Source organism: Meleagris gallopavo, chromosome 1 (genome assembly GCF_000146605.3).
Source record: "Meleagris gallopavo isolate NT-WF06-2002-E0010 breed Aviagen turkey brand Nicholas breeding stock chromosome 1, Turkey_5.1, whole genome shotgun sequence".
In the NCBI taxonomy this organism is placed as follows: Eukaryota; Metazoa; Chordata; class Aves; order Galliformes; family Phasianidae; genus Meleagris; species Meleagris gallopavo.
Window position 1 is genome coordinate 3048849 of NC_015011.2, and position 7329 is coordinate 3056177.

A 7329-nucleotide genomic window follows, 5' to 3' on the forward strand; every position below is an offset into this window, starting at 1 on the left:
TTTTTACCCCAAGGACATCATTCTATAGGTTCATATTTGGATGCTGAGATTTTTTTTCTCTTTTTCCCCAGCGTATCAATCCTCATCTGAGGATGACCAGATACATGACTTGTGGCAGGGGAAAATGAGGCACGGGAGGGTGCAGCAATCTGCTGGTGGCTGTGGCTTTGGCTGCTCTTTGGAGATCTGCAGGACCTGAGCAGAGACACAGGGCTGCAACAGGCCTGTGCTATTTTGTGCAAAGACAGCAATTCGATACCATGAGACAGCGAGTCTTGCGCACTGTACTCTGTGTGTGCCCACAGCAGTGCTAATGTACTCAGACAGGCTGTCCCCAGCCCCACAGTGACGTGGGGCTTTACCAGGGGGGTTGATGCGACAACACTGGGGGTTCTGCTGATAGCTCTGCTCCAGGGTTAATGCTGTGCGTGGGTCTGGCTGCATCCCATCCCAGTCAGAGCACTGCTCTGGGTGCCATCTCCATGGCACGTATGGGTGCAGCCTGGCATTGTACACTCATGCAAAGAGCTGCTTGGTTCTCAGCCTCAATTCCTAGATCTTTTTTCCTTTAAGATAGTGCTTCTCCAAAGGAAAACTGTGATTGTTACACACAGGGCAAACGAGCTGGTGAGAAATCCTCCTCTGAAACCTGGAACATCTCCAGTGAATTTTGGGAGATGCCTGCAATCCTGGCTTTCTCAGCATCACATGCACCTAGCAGTGCTCGCAGTCATGCTGCCAGCTCCTTTCCAACAGCAGTGTGGCAGCAGTCCAAATCCCTTATCTTATCTTACCTTATCTTATCTACAGAGCCAACGCTCTTTGCATCAAGCCTGTCCCTACTGGAGCATGCGGCACTGTGTCCCCTGTCCCAGGGCGGGGATGTCCTGGTTTGCATTGCTGCTCTGTGCCTACAGCAGTGTGACACAAAGCTTCTACCCTTTTGGGTAGCAGCAAGGGATTAAAACCCCATCTGAAGAGGTTTGGGCTGGATATCAGGGAAAGCTTTGTTCATCCAGCCCCAGACTGGATTATTTGAGATCAGGGTGTGAGATGGACAAACTTCTTGCAAAATGACCTGGGTAGGAATGAAGCTGCTTTGGGGATGGGGAATAGGCAATGAATTTGCTGGAAAAAGGAAGCAGTGCCCTCATCACCATGATTCTAGGCAGGGCTGCAGCAGGGCTCAGGTTAACACTCAAAACCCTTCCAGCCAAAATGATTGATTCCCCTCCCTGAGCCAAAACCCCAAGCACTCCGCATAGCAGCTGGCTTACCCAAACTGACCCGGGGAGAGCACTTTAGCAGGGCAGAAGGGTAAACTTGTTTACACGTTCTTTTTTTGGCCATGCAGAGCTCGCTGCCATGCGAGGGACGGCCCAATGCAACACTCCCAAGCACGTGTGAGCCTGCAGAACTGCATGGGTTGTGCACGCCCCACTCGCGTGCGCGCTGGGAGGAAATGCTGCTTCTGCTTCCCAACCTCGAGTCCCTCCGGCTGCCAGCACGCGATGGGAGCATGAACAGCAACTGCTGGTGCTTGGGTTTCTTCTGCTTGGGAGGGAATTCTAGGAAAGCTTGAGGACCATTTGGTAAACAACAGGGAGAAACTGCAGTACAGGGTGTTTGTTTGCAAGCAGCCTCAGGAAACTGAGTTATCCTGCCCCTAAAAGTACAAATGGGCACTGCTGCATGAGTGAAGAATAAAAGCTCCTAAGTCATTGATATATATTTATTTAGGGGAAACTTGTTCCTTTATAGGGTATGAGCCAGACGAGCATCCATCTTGATGCCAATAGGAGACCCTAACATGCCCATGGCAAAGACTTGAGTTGTTGGTTTTAATCTTGCTCGATGATTTTCTTATAAAACCCTCTGATTAGCAAAGGATTTCTAATGGAAGCAGCAGGATGTGGCTGGGGCTGAGATTTGGGCTTTGACAGCCCACGGGAGCTCCAGAACTGAGGCATCACAGAATCATCAAGGTTGGAAAAGACCCACTGAGGTCATCCAGTCCAACTGTTGACCCATCCCCACCATGGCCATTAACCATGTCCCTCAGTGCCACATCTGCCCTTTTCTTGAACACCTCCAAGGACATTGACTCCACCACTTCCCAGGGCAGCCTATGCCTACAGCAGTGCATCACCATTCTTTCTGAGAATAAATTCTTCCTAATATTAAAAAAAAAAAGCAGTTGTTAGTTATTTTCCATTTATGTCAATTTTCCAGCTGGAATGCTGGGTGCAGCTGACAGCTAATGACAAGGCTTTGGGGTGGGAAGAGGAAATCTTAAGCAGCTTTGCCACCGAAATCTCTGTGTTGTAGAACCGTGCCCTGAGAAGGATGAGCCGAGGCAGAAGAGTCACCTGTCAGCAGTGATTTGTTTGTTTGTTTCTTTGAGGTTTCTTTGCCAAAAGTGGGCAATGAGTTTCCACCTCAGCAATTGGGAATAACACGTGCACAGGGGAGCACGGTCTGCAAAGTCTTTGGTTCTCTTAAGCATGAAATTGCCTCTAATTGCTGCTGTATTTCTTTTTCCTTTTTTTTTTGGTAATTTTTGGGTGCAGCTGAGCTGCTCAGAAACCAACCTAAGTCAAACACATCGGCGTTATGAATCTGAATGTGATTTTATAAAACTTTAAAAAGCGCTCAACAAATTGTTGCTGCAATGACAGCAGTTTTCAAAACTCCTTGGTAGAGGACACGTGGGTGGATACTGACCTTTCCTAGGTAGGGATTTACTGTTTGAATGCCGAATTTTGGAAAATCTGTAATTACCTTTTCTGGTTTGGGCTGTGAATTGCAGCTGTGGGGTTGGGTTGGTGCCTTGGCCACGGTGGCTAACAGCAAACAAGACAAAACAAAGCAATGTGGGATGTGGCTGGTGTGCACCAGTGCCAGGACTTAGTCACCCCTCTTCATTGATGACTTGAGTCTGTCTGAATGCAAAAGGACCAGGTTTTTAAGCAGCATCAGAAGGCTATCACATGTGACCCAGCACGTGTTTCACAACCAAGGGAGCTATGCTTGTCTGGGTTTGGTGGGCTGCACGGAGGTGGGCTCTCAGGTCTTTTTAGCTGCCTTCATCTCACATTGGTGGGGTCCTCAGTAGCGACGACTTTTATCTTTATCTTGCATAGCCGGCAGCTGTGGGAAATGCTCTGGGCTCCGTGAGTGTCAGCATCCCAGTGGATGCAGGAAAATGGGGTTCCCACTGACTCAGTGCATGGGCTGGGCAACCCAAGAGTCCGTCTGACCCAAAAGTCTGTCTGACCCAAGAGTCTGTGCAACCCAAGGGTCTGTCCGATCCACAGGGCACTCACAAGGGCCTATCACTTTGGTGCCCTGGATTATGCAAGCCCAGGCGACAAAAGCATGACAGGAAGCAAAAGAAGGTCGTGCCTTCAGCCTGAGCACCACTCACTTTCTTTATTGGGAAGTTGGCAGGAGAGCCTGCCTGGGCGGCTGTCGAAGCTTGTGTTGACTCAGGCTGTGCTCTAGCAGTTGTTTTAATGCCGCCTGAACACTGAGTAAACAGCCGGGCTGGGAAATGTGAAACTCTTGCTCTGACCTTCCTGTCTCTGAAGGCTCAAATGGAGACATGCTGGGCTCACTGACACGTTGTGGATGAACATTTGAGATAAACACATATCTCCTGTAGTCATTCGCTTGGGTTTTGAGGAGGAGGAAGGTAGAATTGCAGCCTTCTTCAGGCAAGGAGTTTTGCTCTGGGTTCCTGATGGGTAATGTGACCAGAAACATCAAAGCAGTTATAATGAGAATGCATTTTCCACTCTTTTCCATCATATTTAGTAGGGACAACTCATGGTCAATGGAGTAGCCAATGTGCTTCCATCTGAGTTTTTCCTGAGAATCTGTTAACAGCTTGTCACTGTGAGAAAAAAAAGAAAAAACAAACAAAAACATATTTGAGAAAATGTTTGGCAGCAAGCTCCCCGTACTGTTTCAACCTGTCCCAAAATTCCAGATAAATATTTTTCATGTCTGATCAGAAAATGGAAAAACCAAAACTGGGATGTCCATTGTGTGAAGAGCATGTCCTTAACCAGAGTCTTTCATCTCTTGATTATTTCTGTTCTTGGTTCAGAGAATTCAGAAATCTTTATCATTTCACAGTGGCCTTTCAGCTGGTTGGTTCTTGGACATTTTTTCAGTGTAAGCTGTGGATTTTCCTAGTCTGAATTTCAACCTATTGACCATACCCTCTCCTAGGTTTTCACAGATGTCTTAAAAGCAGTCCCTGTAGGTCTCAGGTTTAAAAGCAGAAGTGGGACAATGAGAGCTCCTTGCTTCTTGATGGCTTGCGGTTTCCATCAGTCAAATGGAGAGGTGAACCTTTAGAGAGGCTGACCCAAGGAACAGCTCGACCCAAGCAGTGGTGTTGTTCCCAATCGTGGCTTTTGGAGCTGAGATATGTGGGACACTGTTGGGCAACAATCACCTGTATCACTCCAGCTCTGCAAGGAAGCAGGGACGAGCGAGTTGTCGATATGGCAGATGTGCTCACAAGGGCGTGGAAACATCACCAGCACGTACACAGTTTCGAAATGCAACTCCTCATCAAAGCTTCTTCCTGACTCCTGTGTGAATTGTGCCTTGAGGAATGAGGAATTGTGTTTTGGATCACCTCATTCTGGAGCCCACCAAGCTTTGCGTCTGATAGCTTTGGCTGTAGGCAGCATTAATATCTACCTCCATGCTCACAGGCTGCAGACACCCCCAGGACACAGCTTGGCCTGATTTACAGCCAATATCCGCAACACGGCAAGTGAATTGCTCTGGGAGTGTCCGTTTCTTTCCATGGGAGGTAGAAATGGACAAAGGTACCCAGATTCTTGTAGCCTCCCAGATGACATAAATCCTTTCCAAATACGGTGGGTGTGGGCAGAAGCCATGCTCCAAAGAGAGCAGATCCTCCTGGGATGTTACCTGGTAGTAAACAAACCAACCTATATCAGTAGAATGGTGTTTTATCACCTACTGATAAAAGAACTAACACTGGGACCCATACTGATATCAGCAGGGGTTGATGGCAGAGATTAAAAGAATATCCTTTTAGCCAGGCTGCAATTAATCTGCACCTACAAGTAGCTCCTCAAGCTTCAGGAACGGCAACCACTCAATTTACCTCCTCTCTCCTTTCTCCCTAACCCCAGCTGCCCTGGGGCTAACTTTTAATATTTGCAGTTCTGTGACTGTGTTGTAGTTTCTCCCACTTCTGTGAGAGATTCCACACCGTCTGCCAGCATCTGACTTCATGACATCAGTACTCTTTGAGAAGCCCAGTGGTTGCTATGGTGATGCTGAGGTTGTCCCTGTTACATCACAAGGTGAGTCAGTCCCAGAATGAAAGGCCACAGCCTTTGCCATTGTTTTAATAATCTGCAACGATGAGATAACGATCCAGGCTCTTAATGAAAGGCAGGTGCAAATAAGACGTTAAGAAATAATTCGATAGCAGAGTCCACAGGATAATGAGAGGCTGTGATTTCCGGAGGGTGACCATCTTGTACTTTTAAATGGGTTGAATGGGCTGCTCTGTAGGGTGTTCCCTATGCACCTGGAGGGCTGCATCCCATATGCACTACTGGGCTGGCAATTAAGCTCCTAATTAATACAACCTGCCCCAAAAGAGTGGTGTTATGGCTAGATCTTTGATTTGCTTTATCACTTGGGATTAGGTGTGGATGTGGTGTGGTCCATTTCTGCTGATGCGCCTGGAGAAGGCTCTGTGGCAGCATGTGGCAGGGTTATGCTGGCAGCAGGGCAGGTGCTGTCTGATCTGGGCTCACTTGGGATACAGTAAAAGTGTAAACACTTTTCTTTCCAACTAGCAGGATTTTGTGCTGGATGCTTTGTCTGAGGGGACTGTGGCATCTTGGTAAGGGACCAGGTCACCTGAAGTCAGATGTATCATCTTGTGGCATCACACACTAAATCAACCCCAGGGCTTCAGTAAGGGATTTCCCATTGGAAAAAGCATGGGGACGAAGTGGGAGATGTTGGTTTGATATAACTGGAAGTCTCTGGGAGGAGGAGGTGCAGCCCAGTGCCAGGCTAATGCGAATATTGTGGAGTCAGTAGCACTTCCACCACCTAAAGTTTGGCTCTGGGGTATCTGCACCCTTTGACCCATTCTGTAGGGACCAAGCCTGAAGTTCTACAGACACATTTCATGCCAAGAAGAAACAATATCAGATTCCCAAGACTGGAATATTCCCAACTGCTTGCCATGCAATTGCCCTCTGACCATTTGAAAACCCCGTGTATGTCTCTGCAGCCCAGGGAGTCAGCTATCTGTCTGATTTAGCAGTTTATGGGGTAAGATCTGTTTTGCTCTTGCCTTGTGAGGACAGGAACTTTCACAGGACATTGCTCAAACCTCTCGGACCCATTTCTGAGCAGACTTTCAGGCAGCGTTGAGAAATGTTCCTGCTCTGGTAGACATTGCAGGTTCAGAATGTAATGTTCAACTTAGTTTTCTTTCTTGAGAATTACAGGAGAGGTTCAGACTGTACTTTTCTCACCTCAGTTAGTGCCCCACAGGGTGCTCTCATGGGTGAGCCATAGGGACCTCCTCCTGGTGATTTCTGTGGGAAAACTTTATAGTAGCTTGGAAGTAGAGATGCAGTTGTATCTGATTCTTTGGTTTAGGCAAGATGGGTCCATGAATGAAATGTCATCCCTGAGATTTTAAACAGGAACATCAGGGTGAAGGGCTCCTTTGCAGTCCATCTCACACCCTCATCTGGCCCTATGGTGACCTCCCAGGGACCTGTCACCCCCCCTCACAATAGGATCCCTGAGGATTTTGCTTCTAGCTTGGGGAACTGGGTTTAAACCAGGCTCTCATCCTTCCCACACATTCATCATGGTCAGGCAATGCATCTGCAACTCCCACTTCCCAAACTATCTGCCTTTAACTCACCCAGTTACCACCAGCACCCTACCCACAGCATCGCTGTCCTCCCTTTGCAAAGCTCTTTGCTGTAAACCAGGTTCTAACTAGGTTTGAATCCTCATCCTTCTGTCTGAAAAAGAGAAATAAAACAAAACAAAAAAAGCCCTCCAAGACGGAGGGTTGACTTCAGGCAGAATTTACTGTCCTGAAATAGTTTCTGCATTGCACCCAGTGCAATGGCAACTGCACACAGGAGGACTCAGAGCAGGAGCTGAGCAGAAGCAACCAGAAACACTTTTTCAGTACAGCCCAAAAAAGCATTTAAAGAAAGTCTTTAGGGCGTGTCTGTAAGTAACTTTGCTGCAAGGTACTGATGTGTAGTTTTCTTTTTTTTTTTTTTCTTG

General features: G+C 47.6%; 1 protein-coding gene across 1 annotated transcript in view; it reads right to left on the reverse strand.

Moving 5' to 3' along the window:
* The window catches only part of PRKCQ (protein kinase C theta), an 826629-nt gene that overhangs the window by 124473 nt on the left and 694827 nt on the right, over positions 1-7329 (reverse strand). The window lies entirely within an intron of this gene.